Source organism: Zingiber officinale, chromosome 10A (genome assembly GCF_018446385.1).
Source record: "Zingiber officinale cultivar Zhangliang chromosome 10A, Zo_v1.1, whole genome shotgun sequence".
Classification (NCBI taxonomy): domain Eukaryota; kingdom Viridiplantae; phylum Streptophyta; class Magnoliopsida; order Zingiberales; family Zingiberaceae; genus Zingiber; species Zingiber officinale.
The window spans coordinates 90,723,509-90,748,125 of NC_056004.1; the positions used below are offsets into that span (position 1 = coordinate 90,723,509).

General features: G+C 39.7%; 1 long non-coding RNA gene across 1 annotated transcript; it reads right to left on the minus strand.

Annotated features, from left to right (window-relative positions):
• Nucleotides 1-22,794: 22,794 nt before the first annotated feature.
• LOC122026250 lies at nt 22,795-23,984 on the minus strand. Its single transcript, XR_006124080.1, has 3 exons — nt 23,325-23,984; nt 23,191-23,231; nt 22,795-22,851 (listed from the first exon to the last, which is right to left on the minus strand). It is a non-coding gene; the product is annotated as an uncharacterized LOC122026250 (long non-coding RNA).
• Nucleotides 23,985-24,617: the final 633 nt, after the last annotated feature.

The following is a 24,617-nucleotide window of genomic DNA, read 5'->3' on the forward strand; positions in this document are numbered from 1 at the left end:
TGCTACAAGGTGTATCAATTATTAGTCGAAGTAGCTACTTCAACGTGTAGCAACAAAGCAAAGCGAAGGCGCTGCAGCAGCGGAAATAGTTTTAAATCATTTTTTTAGCAAGTTGATATACAACTATAAAAATATGGCTACTAAAATAACGACTTACCGAGTTAGCTGCCACAAGTTGTGGCAGCTGCCTAGAGAGTTAGCTGCTACAAGGTGTAGTAGTTATTTGTTGAAGTAGTTGCTTCAACGCGTAGCAGCAAAGCAAAGCGAAGGCACTGCAGCAGCGGAAATAGTTTTAAATCATTTTTTAGCAAGCTGATGTACAACTACAAAAATATTTTTTGGGTTAATCTCTTCTAGAAAATATGGCTACTAAAAAAAATGACTTACCAAGTTAGCTGCTACAAGTTGTAGCAGCTATATGGAGAGTTATCTTTTACAAGGTGTAGTAGTTAACATTCGACAGGTAGCTGCTACACGTTGTAGCAGCTAATTCTCCATGTAGCTGCTACAACTTGTAGCAGCAAAGGAATATCCAAGTGGCTGCAGGCGGTTGTAGCAAGCGTCAGCCTTGCACGTTGTAACATAAATCCTTCCTACCTTCTACGACCACCATTCCAAGTTAGCTGTCATAAGTTGTAGCAGCTACAATGACGGTTTGCTGCGAAGTAGTTACTGCAACGTTTAGAAGCAAAGCAAAGGCGCTGCATCTTTATAAAATAATTTCAAATAATTTTTTACAAAGTTGATATACATGAAATTAACTATTTGTAATGGTAATATCTGCTAGAAAATGTAGCTACCAAATAAATGACTTACCAAGTGGCTTCTTCAACATGTAGCAGCTAACCTGCGGCCCACTTGCCTGTATCCTGTAGGCGTTTGTAGTCGGCGTCGTCCCTGCACATTATATCATTAATCCTTCTAATATATGTAGGCTATAATGGTGTGGAATACCAAATTAAAATGAAACGAATTACCATTGAGAATGAAGAGGGGTGGACGAGCTCTCACAGTAGTTGTGAGGTTGAAGACGCCGATGAAACTTTCTCGGCGAGAGCGCGAGGTCTGACGAACAATGGAGACGAAGGGAGAGAGAGAGAGCAAGAGAGATTTTAATTTGAAAAATTTTCCACGGTAAAGTTTTGAATAAAAGGCGGAAGGGGAGAGAGAATAACTGGAATATTTTATTTGTAGCGAAATCGAGCTTACAACGCCACGTCTATGCGTCGCTCATGATCACGCACAAAGCGTCGCCCAGCATATATATATATATATATAAACTTGTTACTCATATTGATTCCAAACTTCATAATTAGTATCTTGTTGTGCAAGGTTTATTAACTTGTTGTATTGGATTTAATTATATCGGTTGTTGCGTTATTACTCATATTGATTCCAAACTTCATAATTAGTATCTTGTTGTGCAAGGTTTATTAACTTGTTGTATTGGATATAATTATATCGGTTGATGCGTTATGTGGTATAAAATAAATGACTTTATTATTTACAATAATAAGTCCATTATTTTTGTATTTAAGAACCTTTACTTTTTCTTTTTTTACTGTAGATGGATCTAAATATTTTTTTTATTTTCCTGGATGATTTTTCATGTTTTACTCAAATTTATTTAATGCATCGGATTTGATATTTATTGTGACTTCTTAAGTAACGAAATTAAACACAATTTTTTAAAACGATCAAAAAATATCCTCTGGGGTTTTGATTTTGGGTGCTTTTGCTGTTTTGGGGTTGTTAAAGATACCAGATTTGGGGGTTTTGGTTTTGGAGGGTTTTTGTAGATTTTTCTGCTAAGCTAGGAATTGTACGTAGCAATATCCTCTAGTATAGTATTAAGTAGTCCCATACGGATTTATTCTGAGGCTAATCTTTTTTGAGGTTGCAGTTTTATCTCTCTTCTGAGGGCTACTTTTCGCACCCCCTCTCCGTCCGAACCCACCTTCTATTTTAATCTTCTTTTATTTATATCCTTTTCATCCCTCCTTTTCACTATTATTTCCAATCACTTTATGCGTTTTCACTAATCCCTATACACCTTCTATTTTCTTTTTTGTTTTTTAAATTTTTATCAATTTTATTTTTTTAATAATTTTTTATTATATATTTATAATCTTTTGTTTATTTTTAGTTATAGATTTTAGGAGTTGTCAACACTCGAAGCTCGAAGGATGAGTAATTTAAGGGGTCAGAAGGTTCTGACATGTGTAAGCGTTGGAGGGAGTAATTTAAAGGGAGAGGGGTATTTTGACATGTGACAAGGATTGAAGGGTAGGTAATTTAAAGAGAGTAAGAATTTCTAACATATGTCAAGAGTTGGAAGTGAGATAATTTAAAGAAATGAAAGATTTTTGACATGTGTCAAGGGGGTAATTTAAAGGGAGAGAGTGTTTTAAAAAAATAAAAAAATTTATAAAAAATAATAAACAAATTGATTAAAAAATAAAATTAAATAACATTTAAAAAATAATAATTTAAATTAATTAAAAAATAAAACTAAATAAAAATTGAATAAAAATTAAAAATAATAAACAAAATTAATTAAAAAATAAAATTAAATAAAAATAAAAATATATAAAAATATTGATGAAAACATAATAAATAAAATTATTTAAAAAATAAAATTAAATAAAATAGGAAAAAAGAAAGGGTAGAGAGAGAGAGGAGGGGAGAGGGGTACGGTGTCAAATCGGGAGGGGGGAAAAGCAATTTATCTTTCTCCTTTGCTTAGTGTTCTGCTAGGGTAACATAGTGTCTTGGCTTCTGAGTAAGTTGTACTTCTATGTCTTAAGCTAAAAACTAGTTGCCCGTAAATAAGTTTTTTATAGCTGGATTTTACCACCACTTTTAAGTAGAGTACTAATAAAGAAATTAGGGGTTGCTTTTGGCCTAGTAGCAGTAAAAGCTTCACCTAGAGAGTAAAAACCTCCGTAAGATGATTATTCACATCCTTGGATGCATGTTTGTACTTCTTCCCTTGATGGTATATACTAGCTTATGTCCGAGAGAAAACTGCATAGTAAGAAAACTTCTTGCTTTATTGTTTCTGTGGTGTTAAGAAGTAATTGGATAAAGTATTGATGACAACAATTTTATAGTTGGAACTCCATGGTATTGTCGGAATATTCCAAATGTTGTCTAGTAGACAAGTTTGACTAGATTTAGCTTATAGTCAAATTGAAATTGGTTTTTATGCCGAGTAAATTGCTGAAGTTCTTGGTTGTCAAACTTCATAGTTTTCATCACAAAAGTTCATACTTCTTTTATTCTCCATTATTACTATGAAGTTTAATGTGAAAGTCTAGATAAAATATTTGTTAAAGAATTATTTATTCGCTTAATGTGTTCTCATTGGATTTTTAATCCTTTATTTATAACCGTATGTGTGAATTTGAGTCATCTCTTCATGCAGACTTTTTCTTAATCATTTTATTAGTCGACTGTATTTGACAATTGTTCACAGTCAGTTTTGATAATAATTTCTTATTTTTTTGTAGATAAAAAGAATAAAAGTGTCTAAGCAATAAATGAAAGATAAAATTTCCTAATCAGAAGTTAAGTGTCCTTTTTTTGTATTTGTCTAAGGTATATCTACATAAGACTTTTGATGTTTTTGGTTCTTATTTTGATGTTTTTTGAATAATACTTTTCCCCATCTTGATTTGCATCCATTTGTTTCAATGTCCATAAAATCTAAATCAAGTGGTAGAGTTAATATTGGAATAGTTTTAACCATATTCTTTATCTATCTAACCAAGTCAATATCTCATTGGTTAAAGTATTTTTGTCTAGTTAGTGACCATTTATTGTATAGGTTTCCATTAATTTTTTCTATATCTTTGAGATCATATCTTGCATAGTTAAGGAGTCCTAAAAATGTCCTCAACGTTTTTGTATTTTTCATTTTATATGAAAAAGAAGTAATGTGAGGTTAAAGTGTAATTTTTCCTTATCCAATTTTTGATCTAAGGAATTCAATATGCTCAGTGGCTAACTTCATTTGTTTATGAGAAATGATTAGGCCATGTTTTCAAAGAGGTTGAAAATTATATGTATATAAGTATAATGTGTTAGGATCGATGGACTCGGCTAGAGAAGGGGGGTATGAATAGCCGACCCCAAATCTTCGCGTTTCTTCTTACGATTAGGGTTAGCGTAGCGGAAATGAAACCGTAGAAACGAAAAGGAAAAAGACAAACCTCAACGCGATGATGTAACGAGGTTCGGAGATAAACTCCTACTCCTCGGCGTGTCCGTAAGATGGACGAAACCTATCAATCCGTCCGTGGATGAGTCCCCGGAGAACCGGCTAATATATATACTCCTTCTGGGTGGAGAAATCTCGCCACAATCTTTCTTGCACCAGCAAGAATAGGAGTACAAGAATAGAGGAAACAAACAAGAACAATAGAAATTGTAAACACACTTGCTTGCCTTCTCGTCGGAGTCCGTTGATGAAGCAGCAGCTTCACGGCTCCTGCAGCTAGAAAACCAGCACGAAGCTCACGCAAAGCTTCAGCGAAGAGGAGCTCAGCAAAGCTCAAATCGTAGTCGTGAGAAAGAAGAAGAAGTAACCTGTAGAGGTCCTCGACCTCGGTATATATCTGCACCTGCACCTGTGAAGAAGACAAAGACGACACAGAGAGGAATCTAGCCGTTGTGTCACAACGGCTAATGCTGGACCGATCAGGGTGAAGCCTGATCGGTCCAGACCTTCTCTGATCGGTCTTGGGGACCGATCAGGACCTATGCTGATCGGTCCCCAGACCGATCAGCACTCCTCGCCCAACTCTCTGATCGTCTCCTGATCGGTCTGTGGACCGATCAGGGTGCATGTGGATCGGTCCACAGACCGATCACCTCCTTTTCTCTTTGTCTTCTGTTCGCTTTCTGATCGGTCTGCAGACCGATCAGATAACATACAGTAGCATACTGTTTGGTTACTGATCGGTCCCACGCCTTCCAAACCAATATCCGGTCAACCTTGACCTATTGGTATCTCATGCTTAGCATCTGGTCACTCCCTTGACCTGCTAAGACTCCCTACCAAGTGTCCGGTCAATCCCTTTGACCCACTTGGACTTTTCTCTTCGTGTCAAGTATCCGGTCACTCCCTTGACCTACTTGACCTTCTCAACACCAGATGTCCGATCACCCTTGATCCATCTGGATTTTCCCTTGCCCGACTTCACTCACCAGGACTTTCACCTAGCTTCACTCACTAGGGTTTTCACCTGGCTTCACTCACCAGGATTTCCAATCTGCCCGGCTTCACTCACCAGGACTTTCCAACTGCCTGGCTTCACTCACCAGGACTTTCCCACTGCCTGGCTTCACTCACCAGGACTTTCTACATCCGGTCTAGAGAACGAGCTACCGAGCCCTCTCTGACCTCAGTTCGGAGAACGAGCTACCGAGCCCTCTCTGACTTCCATCCGGTCCAGAGAACGAGCTCCCGAGCCCTCTCTGACCACAGTCCGGAGAACGAGCTACCGAGCCCTCTCCGACTTCCCATGTGCCAAGCTTCCATTCTTGGACTTCTCCGTGCCAAGTCTCCATACTTGGACTTTTCCCGTGCCAAGCTCCCTGCTTGGACTTTTCCCATGCCAAGCTCCCTGCTTAGACTTTTCCCGCGCCAAGCTCCTAGCTTGGACTTTTCCGAGTCAGGTCAACTCACCTCGGGTCAACCAGGTCAACCTTGACCACGGGTTGCACCCACAATCTCCCATCAAAATACAACTCTTCTGTGTTTGTCAAACATCAAAATACAACTCGAGTCAGGTCAACTCGAGTCGGGTCAACCAGGTCAACCTTGACCTAAGGTTGCACCAACATAATGTTCATCTTTTATTCTTGGAAAGACTAGGACATCATAAATATAAACACATGTGGACATAAAGATGTCTCGAAAAAAGTCATTCATTTTTTGTTGAAAAGCTTGGGGTGCTACCTTAAGTCCTAATGATATTACTAACCATTCAAAATGTCATTCTGGGTAGAAAAAAGATGTCCATTCATCAGAATTAGGTGCATCTTGACTTGTCAAAATCTTAATTTCATGTTGAATTTAGAGTATGATCAAAGTGCAAGTGTGCAAAATCAAAGTACTACTAGTGTGCAAGATTTCTGCAATTGTGCAAATTCCTTTCCATATCTTCTTGTAATGTCCTTATGTAATTTCCTTTCCTTTTGAAGCCTCGATCTGTAATTTCTAGTATTTCTATTTGCACGTATCTCTCTGATGAACTCTTAAAGTAATATTTGTTTATAAAAATCTAAACTCTTCTCTAAGTCTAAGAAATGCTCTATTTTCTTCTTCTCTAAATTTTACGATTTTTCTTAGTCCTTATCCAAGTAACCCTACCGTGAACAGTAACTATACAAGGAAGATCAATATTGACCATATAAGACCTATGCAAACTACGTAAGGTATGTAAGTAGCCAAAAAATTTTAAAATAGCTAGGGCTATGGCTAAACTGTCTGTCTGTGATAGGTGAGGCTCAGGGAAAGAAAGTAGCAACAAATATGAAGAACCTAAAATCCTTTCTGGCCTAGTTCTTCTCTTAACAAAATCAAAACCCCAAAAATCTAGAATCTTAACATAACCAAGACACCAAAGCAACCCAAAATTGAAACCCCAAAAATCTGGTATCAAAGTCCTAAGATTCGCCGAACCATCATACAATGAATGACTTTTAGTACTACTTATAGTTCGAAAGACTTACACAACTTCCAAAAATTAGACTTCTAGACTTACCCTGCAATACTAGCAGAGCTGTTATGTTAGATCTAGGAACTATACACACTGTCTACATGATGAAAACCCTCACTTAAATACTCTTACATATTTACTTATTAGTTTAGAAACTTCCCTATAATCCCAACAAAGATAGACTAATTACATATTAGAACAAGTGTCCAACAACTTACCACAACAAACCCAGATAATAAGAGACCTTAGACGAACATAGACTTCTTTAAAGAATCACAAGATTCATTAAATAGAAGATTTAACAAACTTAACTTACTTAGTATCCCTACCAATAAAGAAATGTTAAATCATTCTAAACTTATTGAAGAAAACAAACCTAAAATTTTTGAGCTACAATGCAAAACTATTTTACTTCAAATTAAATAAGTAATTATAACAAACAGAACTCAGATAGGAGAACTTAAAATCCTGCATACACTACTTGAAGAAATCAAATGTAAATGAACAAACTTAAATTTGAAAATACACATTATGATGAAGCATTAGATTATACACAACAATATTCAAAAACTAAAAATGACAGCTGGAAAAGGTGACCAAATATCGGCTCAACAAAATAATACTATAATAGCATTATTAACATCTTTACACCACAAACTTACCTTATTAGAAAATAAGTTACTTCAAGTCGAAGCACAGATTCAAAAGACAACTCAAACCATAGTGTTGAGAGAAAGTATAAATAACTTAACCAAAGATTTAAGTAAATTATCTACAAGAAACATTATTTCAAAAAGGCAACCCAAAACTTATTCCTTCTGCACACCTCATTCAAAATGAGTATAACAAGATCCTAAACTAAAACTTTTTTATAGGTCCTTCTCAAACAATAGGAGGGAGAAGAACAAAAACAAATTCAACTTCTTGGCTAGATAATATTATAATAAGAAGACAAAATATTACTTCTAACCTTCAATTAGAAGAATTGGTAGACATATTCTCAAATGAACAATTAACTACAGTAAATCCAAGAAGATTATACTATCAGGAAGAATTTATTTTACTACTTCACTATTTTTTCATCATTGGACATAATCTCTTCACTTTCATGATGGAAGAGAAGAAAGATTAAACCTTATGGTTGAGGAGTTAGGAAGAACATTTTAGCATGTAGACATAACTATATTCATCTAGGACTAATCATATTTGGCCTCAGAGGATTAAATAGGAAGAGTATAGGAGGCAAGGTATTACTTGTGTTATATGACTCTAGATTTTTAGATAAAGAAAAAAGTAGTCATTGGACTTATTGAAGAAGGCATGAACAATAACATAGAATCACATATTTTTGCCTAACTTTAATATGACTATCCATAATTTCGTAAAACACATCAAAATCCTGGTCCAAGCCAAAGGATATGAAGATTTTTAAAAGGACAATATACAAATTGACATTATTTTCCTAGGAAAATGAATGTCTCAAATTAATAATAGTTTTAAGGTACAAATCAATGATATCATTGAGGCTCTCACTTCAAGAGGAATATACTTCTTAGAACCTAGGGATTTTTCCTCTGAAACCCTTATAGTATTAGAATGGACTATCAATTTAGAATCACAGGAGAAAACTCTTCAACCAACCAACTCTATAATGTATAAAGACAAGAATGGAAGCTTGATTGTTAAGTTTAATGTTTATAAACCTTCTACTTCACAAAATACAGAAACTAATCAACAGAACTTCAATTTAATACATATTGAACATATTGAAGATAAAACTCTATATACTCTTCAACAACTAGGCAATAAACACATACAAATTGCTAAACAATTATTATTTAGACACACAAATAACATAAATTGTATGTTTAAACAAGACCAACAACAAGGTATTTTCAATGATCTAGATGAATATGTCTATATACTAGCAGAAATAGTAACTTATCTAACTCTAAATGACTTGGCTGAACTTGAAAATTTTGAAAAAAAAAATAATAATAACTTGAAGATTGGGAATTATATTTTGATGAGCAACAAAATATAATTGTTAGAAAACAACATAAAGAAGTAAATCTTATAAATCCACCAAAATTCGCCACCACATCACGACCACCAATAGTGGTACAATATCTAGAAAGTTCTATGAGAACTATGGATTATGGACATGGCCATCCCTCATAATAGAAATAACTCCCTATACAAATAATAATCCTTTACTATAAGGACTATAGGAAAAAGGAGACCACCTGATATTACTTATTTTGGGAAAAACTCTATACTTCTAAATATAGATGAATGTGATGATCCTCAAATGTACGATACATAATTAGAACAATAGATATCTTTGTTAAAAGAGATTATCAAGCTAGACATGAACTTGACATAGAAACTAGTGAAGTTATGATGCATGTAGGCGAAAACTACTTAGGAGACATAGCAAGAGTTGCATGGGAAGCCTACGAAATAAAATTTTCCAAAGAAATACCTCATCTAGCATCTCAACAAAAATCTTATCTTATATTTTAATTACACTATCCATAGACTTCTAATAGCTAGAGATGCCAACACATAACTAGATTTGAGGCAAAGAGAAATCATGAGAGACTTAGAACAACTTCAATTATTTAGTTGGAATTGGATAAAACCATTTTGTAATAATTTCTTAGCACTTACAGCAGTTTCAAGAAATCATTGTAATCGTAAATTAGGAGAAAGACTATTTAGCAAACTACCAGGAGACTTAGATAAGGAAATTTACAAAGCCTAGAGAGATATGAAAGTAGTATTGGATCAAAATATATGAGAGAGGAGGTGACACCAAGCATGATAGTGATTATCCTATGGGCTAACGAGAGGAGAGATTGGAGGAGAACTCGAGAAGAGAGAATGCCAAAAATAAGGGAAACTCATCAAATTTACTAGAAAAGAAAACTTTGTTAATAAAAGATGGATAAATTCTCATTTAGATGTGTTTATATAAACTCTAGACTCTATAACTAAGAAAAAAAATCCTAAATATGAACTTCAATTCCAATCTTGTAGAAAAAGGAAAAAGATCTTTCCTGAAAAGGAATCTCTTGGAAGAAATCAAAATTAACATAATAGGATGCCGATATAGACAAACTAGGACCAATAAATATCAAAATTACCCTAAATATCATTATAATAGAAATTACTAAAAATAGTAATAAATTCTTCAAAGGCTTGGTTGAGGGCCTAAATGGTGTAATTTAGGTCCAAAATTTAGTGGGTTATAGGTTCCCCTATAATACATGTAGATATTCAAATTCTACACACGTGAGATTTGACAGAGCCTCATTCCGAGTCTCGAGTCAAAAGTTATAATTCTTTGAAGTTTGGATTGATCCTATATTAGTCATCTCGGATTGAAAAGAACTCACCCTCAAGTTCATTGTAGCCTTATCATCATCCACCGAATAAGGAGTTAAGTGCTTTATATTGAAGACATTAGACGTCTTCAAATGACTTGAAAGATGCAACCTATAGACATTGTCATTGATCTTTTGCAGTATCTCACATGGTCCAATCTTCCAATCTTTGAGCTTGTTATACTCGCCTAGAGGGAAATAATCACAAGTCAATATAGCCCAAACAAAGTCACCAACATCAAATAGTACCTAACGACGATGACGGTCAGCTTGAGTCTTGTATTTGGTGTTATTCTCTTGAACAGCTTGCTTCACTTGCTCATGAATACCCCGAAGATGCTCTACCATCTCATCTACTTTAGGACTGAATCATTCCATACATGGAACAAGAGCAAAGTCTAGAACCCCAGTTGGGTTCCGCCCATAGAAAATCTCAAAAGGGCTCAAACTTATGGTCATGTTTCTCAATCTATTATAGGCAAACTCTGTTTGAGATAACGCTAAGTCTCATTGCTTCGGCTTAATTCCCGTCAAATACCTCAGAAGATTGCCTAAACTCCGATTCACCACCTCAGTTGCCCATATGTCTGGGAGTTGTAGGCACTGCTAAAATTTAATTGTGTTTCCAATTTTCCCCATAAGCTCTTCTAGAAATGGCTGATGAACTTGGTATCATGGTCCAAAGTCATGGAGTAAGGAATGTCGTGTAAATGCACTATCATCTTGAAGTAAAGATGAGCAATCTGGGCAACATCCATAGTCTTCCTACAAGCTATAAAATATGTCATCTTTGAAAATCTATCAACCACAACTAGAATATGTTGGTGCAGGAAGCATCCGACGATCGAACCTATGTTTTGATTATGTCAAAGGGTTCAAAGTTAAGGTGTTTTGGTTTCTAATATGTTGAACAAGTTTGCAGAAAAGTCCTAAGTGTACTTAGGCAAAAGTCCTAGCTGCGGTTAGGCAGGTGGAAAACCCTAGGGGGTGGTAACCCTAGGTCATAGGGGGTGGTAACCCTAGGTCATAGGGGGTGATAACCCTAGGTCATAGGGGGTGGTAACCCTATGCGGAAAGTCTTGGCGGGTCGAGTGCTTCAGGCAAAAGTCCTAGTGGGTGGTAACCCTAGGTGGAAAGTCCTGGTGTCGCGAACCAGGTGAAAGACTGGACGGGCCGGGAAGCGGGAGTCCAGCAGAGAGTCCAGAAGCTTCGAACGCTGAGCAAAAGTCCAGTCGATCTAGAGGATCACACTGGCAACAAGTAAATCAACTGAGTGGAGTAGGTGAGGGCGCATTCCCCGTAGAGGGAACAGTAGGCGTCGGGTCGACCTAGGGTTTCCGGTAGGAAATCCGAAGTCAGACCCGGACAGTCCAATGACTGTCGATATCATTTATCATATTTCTGTGCTAACTTTGTTTTGCAGGGTTTGTGTTTAGGACTAACACATTTTGCAGGAACAAAGGAGCACATTTGACCTTGGATGAACAGTGTCCGAGGTGACTCCATGGGGCTTGGAGGCGCCTCGGGTGCTAGCCGAAGCCAGCTGTCCAGAGAAGCTGGAGGCGCCTTGGAGGAAGCTGGAGGCACCTTGGACCAGGCATTGGAGGCGCCTTGGAGCAGCTTGGATGCGCCTTCAATGGGATAAGGTGCGACCGGATCAGAGCTGATCTACGCGTGTGACTCGGCGGCCTGGAGGCGCCTTGGACAGGCTTGGAGGCGCCTCCATGATTGTTTATAAGGAGGGTTCGAGCAGCACTAAATTCAAGAATTCACAAGAGATCCTTCTGCGTTCAACTGCTAACAAGTTCATCCTAAAGTATTGCAGCAACCTTTCGACGACCCGGAGCTCCGCTATTTTAGAATCTGTCGTTCGGTATAATTTACATTCTCGTACTCATTGTAAATTTTAATCTGTACTATTGTTTCGAGCTTATAGTTGTTGCCCACCAGAAGCGATCAACGATCGCGGGCCTTGGAGTAGGAGTCGCCACAGGCTCCGAACCAAGTAACTCCTCGTGTCCTTGTGTATTGTTTTTGTTCCCTTTTCTTTATTCCGTTGCTTAAACTCGTACAATTTATGAATTCGAAAATAGTGAAAGCCACGAGCGCTATTCACCCCCCCCCCCTCTAGCGCTTCTCGATCTAACAATTGGTATCAGAGCGGGGTTGCTTTGAATTGGTACAACTACCGTTCGAGCATTTTTTTTCGTCGCTTTCTCGTTCATATAGGGTAAAAATAAAACCTTACGCCTTTCATTTTTTCCCTCCAAAATCGTTTTAAAAAACCTCATTCTCATCTTTTCACCATTGGTCGGCATTAGCGAAATATCGCATTATCAAAAAATTGAAATAACATTTTTTTAATATTTTATTATTTTTTTCAAAAATTAGTGAATTGTTATTTTTATCTTTCTCTCGTACTACTAATCCAGGATTAAGTCCTGGGACAAGTTTTTTTATTTATTTGTGTGCTAGATCTAAAATGGCATTCCAAGAAGGATTTTGCACCATCCGCCCACCACTCTTTTCTGGCGAGGACTTTGGATATTGGAAGAGCCGGATGGAATACCACCTCAAGACACAAGTCGAGATGTGGATCATTATCCAAACCGGTCTTGAGCTTCCACGCGACAACACCGGAGAACTCGTCTCATGCATCAACTGGGATGCTAGCATAAAGAAGAAGGTGGAAGCCGATGCCAAAGCAACTTGCATGCTACAAGGCGGCCTAACCAATGAAGAACTGAACCGCATCGGCCTCTTCGTAAGTGCAAAAGAGTTGTGGCAAAAGCTGATTGAGCTACACGAGGATAACTCCAATGCGAAAGTAAGTAAGCACAATTTAATAGATGAATCATTTGAACAGACTAATACGCCCCGGAGGAGTCTCTGTCCGAAGAAATTTCGGCAGCATCTCCCCTGTACGGCGGACAATCTGAAACTTTTCTACAAGCACTATATAACTCAGCCACATGCGGCTGGAATAATAACAATAAAAGAAAACAAACACCACGCAGTTAATATCAAATTCAGCCTCTGGCTGACACAACCACGCAGTTAAAAATAAAGCAGCCCACTCGGCTGTACCAAAACCAAAACACAAAACTGCTAGCCGGCTAGGCTTACACAACCAATAAAAAATACAAATACCACATAACAACATCAACACTCCAAAAATAAAACCAGAGTACAGAGCTAAACAAACTGATACATAAAACAAAAAATCATACGTGAAACCGATAAGTCTTCTGATGTGACGTGGGGACCAGCAGACAGGATGCTCCAAGCGACACCATAAATAACCTGGTACCTGAAAAAGATAGTGTCAACGGGGGTGAGTTCAACAACTCAGCGAATACCAATGGACATGAGTAGTAAGATATATCTAACAGCAACAAACATGGAATACAACTTCCTAATCATATATAGGGAATATGCAAAACTGAAAGGTAACTGAGGAAGCTGTACTCACCAGGAACTCCTATCCAGACAAAAGGGTCGTCAAACCGAAAGTGTCAATAATCCTGTATGCAGGTCAAAGGTATGCATCCAACCAAAATGCAGCAACCAAATGCAGCAAACACAATCACAATAATATAAAATACATCAATGCATATGATGCTAATGATGCGTCCTGGTCACCCCTGACGCCAGTCACACACAAATGGCGAGACCGAGTGGGTAGGGCTATGACAACCGTGCACTCTGTCGTCACTGCTCCTGATGAGTGACCGAGTGGACGGGATGCTGTCGGAGTACTCCTGTCCTGTGACCCCAAATCATAAATGGGGGAGCTCAATGCTCTCAACTCCCGGTACACGATGACGGGGAGGTATCTCTGCCGCTACCACGCTGAGTCACCTGACCAACGCAGCCAAACAGAGTCCACCGTCTGTCGGCTACACTAAATGCCAGCGGAGCCAAACAGAGCGGAACTGACTGCCGGCTACCACGCTGGGTCATATGACCAACGGAGCCAAACAGCAGAACCGCCACACACCTGCCTGATATACCACTAAACCATGAGTGGGGTGTGTGCAGTACATGTAACTGGCGATGGGCTCAACCATAGCGAAGTCAACACAAGATGCAATCATGATGCATGTCACTATGCATAACAAAATTGATCAACATAACCATATCCATATATACAAAATAGGTACTTGTAAAAGCGATGGTCACATACCAAAATCTAGAGTACACGGTCGATAGAATATCAAAACATATGTCCCGAACATAACAAGTATGGTATATCCCAGCATAGAAAATCCATATATACATAATATGGGTACCACAAGATCGATGGTCAATCCACGGATCTAGGGCATACAGGTCCTCTATGGTATAGCAACCTAGATCCCAAACATATCTCCTTCTATAACATATGTACCAACAATATGCACATATCAAGAATCAAGGTCTAGGTACACGAATCATATATGATATACAAATAGAGGTACACAAGCCAGTCATGGCATAAAACCTAAGTATCAGACAGTCTCGATACACATGACTGAAACCAAAAGTCCAGAACCTAGTCCTAACCTCAGTAAAACATGGTATGTCACTTATTCTAGAAACTAAGATACTCATGGTAATTAAGTACTCATGGCAACAAGATACTCATAGTAACAAATCACGAGATATAAGTACGGATACTTCACAGGCGACAAATCTAACATGCTATGGATATCAAACAGTGACATACCAAAGGCAAACATGTTCATTGCTTGTAGTTATAAAATACTATGCATATCCAATGACAATATCATAAAAGATAAGTCAAGAGGTACCCGCCTCCAATAGAAGGGTCCAATCCGATCGAAATCCAACGTTGAGATGTCCGTCTCAAATCACAGTCCTGTAACAACATGGCATATATAAATTTAGCTAATTACGTATAAATTAATTAGCCAAATCAAATCCCCCAATCACTGTCCTACATCACATATGTAACTTATCAATTACATATGTTATACATATCTAAATCACATTCTGCATGAATCCTTCAAGAACAGGATACGAAACAAAATTTAAGGATCTACCATCAATGTATCCTCCTAATAACCAATTCAAATCCTCGTTCCAATGAAGATTTCCAATTGGATCAACTCAGATGAAATCTAATAACCTATACAAAATCTGTACAGAACAAACCATCCTCTACAGAAATCTAAAGAAAATCACTGAGCATGCTCACCTAAGTATATGAATAATGATCATCTCCACAACAGTTTCATCCTGTTGATACCAAACATATCCATGAGTTGCTTATACATCTAACCAGTAGGCAATTAGGGTTTTGAAACCTTAGAGATCAAGAGCATAACTTACCCAAATCTGTATATTCGGCAGTTGAGTCACTGCCGGAGACACGTGCCTTGGGAATATAGTGACCGGAACTAGGAGTTGCTGCTGACCTTTTTCTCTAGCAATGACAGCAAACAACAGTGACACCAACCGATCAGGATTGTGGCACCTTCCTGATACAATCATTGCTGCTTTGTTCGGATTCGGTAGCAAGAAGAAATCTAGGTCACGCGAACAGAAAATCTCCAGAGATAGTCGGCGGTGCTCCATGCGGCGGCGACCACGAATCGGGAACTAGAGCAACAACGCGATGGACACACGGTGTCGGCACGCAAAGAGATCAGGTCGTGGCAGTCGGAGCAAGGCTCAGCACAGTACCTCTCCTTGGCCGAAGGTGACTCCGAGGGAGGAAGAAGCTTGGCCGGCTGACATTGGCCCTTCCTTCCGGCGATCGGGCAACGCGAAGAAAAGAAAACTTTCGGCGCTGCTCGGCCGGAATAGAGGAAGGGATAGGGTAGCAGAACATGGTCGGCGTCGCGAGAGGTGAGGGAGGAAGGATCGGAAAGGTGGCTCGACCGGCGTGGGCGCTGGATCGGTGTCGGCGCGTAGAGGAGAAGAGGAGTGGCGCCGGTTGGTGGAGCAGTTAGGGCAGAGAAGAAAGGAAGAAGAGAATCGGGATCGGGGGAAAAAGAACTCGGGCACGCGGGGAAAACAAAAGAAAGAAAAGAAAATAAAGAAAAGAAAAAGGAAAAGAAAACTTTTCCTCGTTACAATGGGGTAGCTTAAACAGGTTTTCCCGGGGCCCCGTTTTTATCCCCGTAACCGAAGTCATACCGTCTCCGAAAAATTCCAGAAAAATTTTTAAAAATTCCGGAAAAATCCCTTATCATTATTCGCTAATTTTCAGTATTTTACATTCTCCCCCACTAATAAAAATTTGGTCCCCAAATTTCGTTATCTCCCATCAGCAAATACTAACAACAGGTAAAGAGTATAAATGCTGAACGGTAAATAATATCACACACCTCAAGTGAAAAGATGGGGTATCGTGCTCGCATAATATCCTCGAGCTCCCAAGTTGCCTCCTCGTCTATATGATGCTGTCATCCGACATCAACCAGCCGGATAGTCTTGTTCCACACCCGACGCTCTTTCCGGTCCAGTATCCGTACCGGAACCTCCTCATAAGTGATGTCAAGCTGAACAGAACCGAGATATCTGTCAGTGCATGTGTCGGGTCGAGTAGGTATCTGCTTAACATAGACACGTAGAACACATCGTACATGCCTACCAAGGATGGTGGTAGTGCTAACCAGTAAGCTACCGCTCCAATCCTCTCCAAGATCTGAAAAGGACCAATGTATCGCGGAGCTGGCTTACCTCTGAGGTCAAATCTCTTCACCCCTTTCGTGGGTGGAACTCGCAGAAATACATGGTCGCCAATAGAGAACGCTAGGGGTCTGCGTCTCTGATCAGCATAACACTTCTGGCGATCCTGCGCCTCTAACATCCTCCGTATGATAATACGGACCAACTCTGTCTCATACTGAGCTCTATGAGGTCCTAATAACTGGGCCTCCTCAACCTCAACCCAGAGGATGGATGTCCGACAAGGCCTACCTTACAACGCTTCAACGGTGGCATTTGGATAGCCGTATGCACCCCGTTGTTGTAGACGAACTCTACCAATGGCAAATGGTCCTCCCAACTGCCCCAAAAATCCAATACACAAGACTTCAGCAAACCCTCTAGAGTCTGAATGGTCCGCTATGACTATCCATCTGTCTGAGGATGGAAAGCTGTACTGAAACAGAGCTGCGTGGCCAAGGCCTGCTGCAGACTCTGTCAAAAACGAGACGTGAACCGGGGTCTCCATCCGAAATAATAGTCAACAGAACACCACGTGATCTGATGATCTCCCAGCAAAACAAATCTACCAATCGATCCAAGAAATCTGTCATCCGAATAGCCTAAAAAAAAAAAAGTGCGGATTTGGTTAATTGATCAACGATTACCCAAATCGCATCATAGTCTCGTCATGTCCTCGGCAAACTCACCACAAAGTCCATAGTAATATGTTCTCATTTCCACTCAGGAATAAAAATCTGCTGAAGTAAGCCGACAGATCTCTGATGCTCGACCTTCACTTGCTGACAGACAAGACATCTAGCTACAAAATCCGCGATGTCTTCCTTCATGTCGTTCCACCAATAGAAACACCTCAAATCTTGGTACACACGGGTACCGCCTAGGTGGACAACAAATCATGAGCGATGAGCCTCCGGAAGTAACCCCTATAAGACCGGATGATACTGAAGTACGCATAATCTGCCTCGGAAGTGTATAACACCCCCCTTGTCTCGTGTGAACTCGGTCTGTTGCCCGGAAGCTATCTGGCTGCAAATAAACTGTAAATGTGGATCACCAGCCTGGCCTCTCGGATCCTCGTCCTGATCGACGACTGAGCAACCATGGTAACCAGAATATCTTGCTCTGTCTGTCCCTGCTCCTCAAGGTCTAACTCGGAGAAACCCTGAACCAAGTCTGTAACTGAAACTCGGTGGCAAGCCAAAGTCCCTCTGGACTTCCTGCTGAATGCATCGTATAGATAATGCCGCCAAATCATCAAGGCAAAAATAATGGCGACTAGCTCCAGATCATGTACAGGGTAGTTCTTCTCATGCTCCTTCAACCGACGAAAAGCATAGAAGAATACTCTATCATGCTGCATCAAAACGGTGTTCAAACCCTGAATAGATGCGTCGATGTAGAGGACATATCCGTCCTCTCTAGAAGGTAAAACCAAAAATCGAAACCGACACTAGTCTCCACTTTAGCTCCTAGAAGCTGGTCTTGCATTCCACAGTCCAAGTAAACTTCACGCCTTTCATGATCAGGCGTGTAAGTAACATAGCAATCCGTGAAAAATCCTCAACGTATCTTCGGAAATATCGAGCCAAACAAAGGAAGTTGTGAGCCTCTTCTATAGACTTCATCTACTCCCAACGGTAACAACCTCGATCTCCTGTGGAACCACGGTATACTCCTACTGGTGACCGCGTGTCCTAATCATCATCACATAAGACAATCCAAATAAGCACTACTGATCATCACATATAGATGTTATCGTCGAAACATCTCTAGATCTAAGCAAATGTGGTGTACGTGACTCACCGTGGATCCGAAATAGATCACCACATCGTCAACAAAGACAATGGAAATCGATCCAAACATTCTAGGGATACCCAAATCATCGAGTCCATGATAACATCTAGGGCACCGCAAGCACTAATGGTAAAACCAAGACACATAATGTCCGTATCACAGACATTCCTAACAATAAGATCCCCAACAATAAACAGATCTAATCACCAACGATATATAATCACCAAAGAATAGAACCTCCAGTGTGAGAGCAATGCTCTATCACACGAAATACCACATATGTGGGAGCAACGCTCTACCACAAGAAATCCTCCATATGTGGAAGCAACGCTCCACCACAAATAATCCAAAATATGTATCCACAATAAATATGGGAGCAATGCTCCGCTACAAACAATCCGCAATATGTAGGAGCAACGCTCCACTACAAAACAATCCCTAAATATGTGGGAATCCAGAATATGTGGAAACTACGCTCTACCACAAACGATCCATAGCATGTGGGAGCTACGCTCTACCACAACAATACATAAGGGCCCAAAGCACCTAACTATCTAGCTAGAGATTGCACGAGATCTCTCTACCACATATCACTGTGGGTAGCCTAGGGTATAACCACCTAATAAGCAAATCAAATCCATAGTCAACTCTATCATCCTCCTAGTGGGTCGGTCACCCACTAATGGGAGAATTAGTTGACAGCGTAAAACAGCCAATATCATAATGTAGACATTTAACATTCTACATTTAACATAGGTAGAATCATCATGATGCTACCAACCATACATCTGACACACGTGCACACACAACATATGTATGATCGACATAATCCTCCAATTAGTACACACCAAAAATACTCACATCATAGGTATAATTCACCATGATACCTCCAACAATATATACCGAACCCGTGTGCATATAACATCGTAGGTAAAATCAACAATACCCTCTCAAACAACACTCACATGACAAATATACACATATGCCAAGAGTATAATCAACATATACTTCCAATAAGGCATACTAAAACCCAGGTGCATTCACAAATCACACATAATCAACAAGATACCTCCAATATGTCAATCAGACACGTACAGCTAACTAAGAAGCTATAATCCACAAGGAACATACAATAACCATATCTAGATGTGAATACTCACACTTCCTGTAAATGAACTAACCATCAAAGAACTCCTATAACTCATTACAATCATATGTACACGAAACAAAGCTAGGGATAATCAACATATTTGACCCAATCAACTTAACATTCTGAAACGGTAGGGTCACCTTCTAAGTTATCCCACTAGGTACATACAGTCAAAAATTAAAGTCCACATGGAATAGGATACATCGATCCTCTATAGACTAACCCAAATCGACAATGGTATACTGTCAATTCAATCTTTTCCACGTCAGTACAAAACATGTACTCAAATGTGCTCTAAATACCATACTAAGCACAAATAACCCAACGATTCGAACCTCTAAAATAGAGTATGACTGTCCTCTACCGATCAAACCAACAAAACTAAATAAGTCATCTACTAACTAATCAAGAACAAATAAAGCCTCTACAAGCGTCTAAGGTAAATCAACCCACGACTACCCCAAGTCAATATGTGTAAATCAGTTTTCTATTGACTGATCTAACCAGAGTACAATAATCATCTACCGACGAAAACTAACTAAAGTATATCGGTATTCTACTGACTAGTCAACATGAATATGAAGGTACTATCTACTACACACTAATAATAACAAAGGCTGGTATGTGCCTCCATCTCCTAACCAATTAGTAGTAACAGAAGTTAATACTACTAATGGTATGATATGAAAGATCTGCAGAGACTATATTCCTTAATCTCTATTAAGGTCGGTAAAGATCAGTGGCTATCCCATCACATATAATACGTGCTACATCAACCAGACAGATACTAATAAAGAATGCTAATACAGATGATAAACTGTAATATAGGGCATATACTAACAGAGAGGTAGGACAACAGTATATACCAACATACCTCCTATAGCTTGGAGATGTCCTGCTGCTGCCAGGTCCCAAAACCCAAAAAGTCACATCGAGAAGACCAAAACAGAAAATCCGAAACACCGGGAAAATAAGACTCGTAAGCCGATCTCTGATACCAAATAAATTGATGTCAGATAAATCTCAAAAATCCAAAACACATAGCAAGTATCGTATACCTGCTCTGATACCACTAAATTGTCACGCCCCGGAGGAGTCTCTGTCCGAAGAAATTTCGGTAGCATCTCCACTGTACGGCGGACAATCTGAAACTTTTCTACAAGCACTATATACCTCAGCCACATGCGGCTGGAATAATAACAATAAAAGAAAACAAACACCACGCAGTTAATATCAAATTCAGCCTCTGGCTGACACAACCACGCAGTTAAAAATAAAGCAGCCCACTCGGCTGTACCAAAACCAAAACACAAAACTGCTAGCCGACTAGGCTTACACAACCAATAACAAATACAAAATACCACATAACAACATCAACACTCCAAAAATAAAACCAGAGTACAGAGCTAAACAAATTGATACATAAAACAAACAAATCATACGTGAAACCGATAAGTCTTCTGATGTAACGTGGGGACTAGCAGACAGGATGCTCCAAGCGACACCATAAATAACCTGGTACCTGAAAAAGATAGTGTCAACGGGGGTGAGTTCAACAACTCAGCGAATACCAATGGACATGAGTAGTAAGATATATCTAACAGCAACAAACATGGAATACAGCTTCCTAATCATATATAGGGAATATGCAAAACTGAAAGGTAACTGAGGAAGCTGTACTCACCAGGAACTCCTATCCAGACAAAAGGGTCGTCAAACCGAAAGTGTCAATAATCCTGTATGCAGGTCAAAGGTATGCATCCAACCAAAATGCAGCAACCAAATGCAGCAAACACAATCACAATAATATAAAATACATCAATGCATATGATGCTAATGATGCGTCCTGGTCACCCCTGACGCCAGTCAGTCCTCTCACACACAAATGGCGAGACCGAGTGGGTAGGGCTATGACAACCGTGCACTCTGTCGTCACTGCTCCTGATGAGTGACCGAGTGGACGGGATGCTGTCGGAGTACTCCTGTCCTGTGACCCCAAATCATAAATGGGGGAGCTCAATGCTCTCAACTCCCGGTACACGATGACGGGGAGGTATCTCTGCCGGCTACCACGCTGAGTCACCTGACCAACGGAGCCAAACAGAGTCCACCGTCTGCCGGCTACTACGCTGCTACACTAAATGCCAGCGGAGCCAAACAGAGCGGAACTGACTGCCGGCTACCACGCTGGGTCATATGACCAACGGAGCCAAACAGCAGAACCGCCACACACCTGCCTGATATACCACTAAACCATGAGTGGGGGTGTGTGCAGTACATGTAACTGGCGATGGGCTCAACCATAGTGGAGCCGACAATCGCACAGCATGCAATCATGATGCATGTCACTATGCATAACAAAAACTGATCAACATAACCATATCCATATATACAAAATAGGTACTGTAAAAGCGATGGTCACATACCAAAATCTAGAGTACACAGGTCAGATAGAATATCAAAACATATGTCCTGAACATAACAAGTATGGTATATCCTGATCAGCATAGAAAAATCCATATATACATAATATGGGTACCACAGTATCAGTAGGTCAATCCACGGATCTAGGGCATACAGGTCCTCTATGGTATAGCAACCTAGATCCTAAACATATCTCCTTTCATAACATATGTACCAACAATATGCACATATCAAGAATCAAGGTCTAGGTACACGAATCATATATGATATACAAATAGAGGTACACAAGCCAGTCATGACATAAAACCTAAGTATCAGACAGTCTCGATACACATGACTGAAACCAAAAGTCCAGAACCTAGTCCTAACCTCAGTAAAACATGGTATGTCACTTATTCTAGAAACTAAGATACTCATGGTAATTAAGTACTCATGGCAACAAGATACTCATAGTAACAAATCACGAGATATAAGTACGGATACTTCACAGGCGACAAATCTAACATGCTATGGATATCAAACAGTGACATACCAAAGGCAAACATGTTCATTGCTTGTAGTTATAAAATACTAAGCTTATCCAATGACAATATCATAAAAGATAAGTCAAGAGGTACCCGCCTCCAATAGAAGGGTCCAATCCGATCGAAATCCAACGTTGAGATGTCCGTCTCAAATCACAGTCCTGTAACAACATGGCATATATAAATTTAGCTAATTACGTATAAATTAATTAGCCAAATCAAATCCCCCAATCACTGTCCTACATCACATATGTAACTTATCAATTACATATGTTATACATATCTAAATCACATTCTGCATGAATCCTTCAAGAACAGGATACGAAATAAAATTTAAGGATCTACCATCAATGTATCCTCCTAATAACCAATTCAAATCCTCGTTCCAATGAAGATTTCCAATTGGATCAACTCAGATGAAATCTAATAACCTATACAAAATCTGTACAGAAAAAACCATCCTCTACAGAAATCTAAAGAAAATCACTGAGCATGCTCACCTAAGTATATGAATAATGATCATCTCCACAACAGTTTCATCCTGTTGATACCAAACATATCCATGAGTTGCTTATACATCTAACCAGTAGGCAATTAGGGTTTTGAAACCTTAGAGATCAAGAGCATAACTTACCCAAATCTGTATATTCGGCTGTTGAGTCACTGCCGGAGACACGTGCCTTGGGAATATAGTGACCGGAACTAGGAGTTGCTGCTGACCTTTTTCTCTAGCAATGACAGAAAACAACAGTGACACCAACCGATCAGGATTGTGGCACCTTCCTGATACAATCATTGCTGCTTTGTTCGGATTCGGTAGCAAGAAGCAATCTAGGTCACGCGAACAGAAAATCTCCAGAGATAGTCGGCGGTGCTCCGTGCGGCGGCGACCACGAATCGGGAACTAGAGCAACAATGTGATGGACACATGGTGTCGGCACGCAAAGAGATCAGGTCATGGCAGTCGGAGCAAGGCTCAGCACAGTACCTCTCCTTGGCCGAAGGTGACTCCAAGGGAGGAAGAAGCTTGGCCGGCTGACATTGGCCCTTCCTTCCGGCGATCGGGCAACGCGAAGAAAAGAAAACTTTCGGCGCTGCTCGGCCGGAATAGAGGAAGGGATAGGGTAGCAGAACATGGTCGGCGTCGCGAGAGGTGAGGGAGGAAGGATCGGAAAGGTGGCTCGACCGGCGTGGGCGCTGGATCGGTGTCGGCGCGTAGAGGAGAAGAGGAGTGGCGCCGGTTGGTGGAGCAGCTAGGGCAGAGAAGAAAGGAAGAAGAGAATCAGGATCGGGGGAAAAAGAACTCGGGCACGCGGGGAAAACAAAAGAAAGAAAAGAAAATAAAGAAAAGAAAAAGGAAAAGAAAACTTTTCCTCGTTACAATGGGGTAGCTTAAACAGGTTTTCCCGGGGCCCCGTTTTTATCCCCGTAACCGAAGTCATACCGTCTCCGAAAAATTCCAGAAAATTTTCTAAAAATTCCGAAAAAATCCCTTATCATTATTTGCTAATTTTCAGTATTTTACACCTAGTACCTTACTTGCTAAAGAAATTGGCTAAGTCCAATATCCGGGTCAAGTCGCTCCAAAAGGAGGTAATAGCCCTTAAGGAAGCGACTGACTCGAGTTCTTTAATTGAGCTAGTTCAAATTGGAAGTTCAACTCAAGTCCAACAACTTGAGGAAGAAAATTCCAATTTAAAAATTCAAATTAAAGAACTCAAGGACACGTTGGAACGGTTCACCTTGGGTTCCAAGAATCTGGATCTGATTCTTGGAAAACAACAAGTCATTTACAACAAATCTGGACTTGGATTTAAGACCAAACAAAGTAAAAATCATATCTGTCGTTAGTAAATAGAAACATAATTCAAGCATGGGTTCCCAAGTCAAATTTGGTTAATCAAGTTAGACTTGGATAATATTGGGT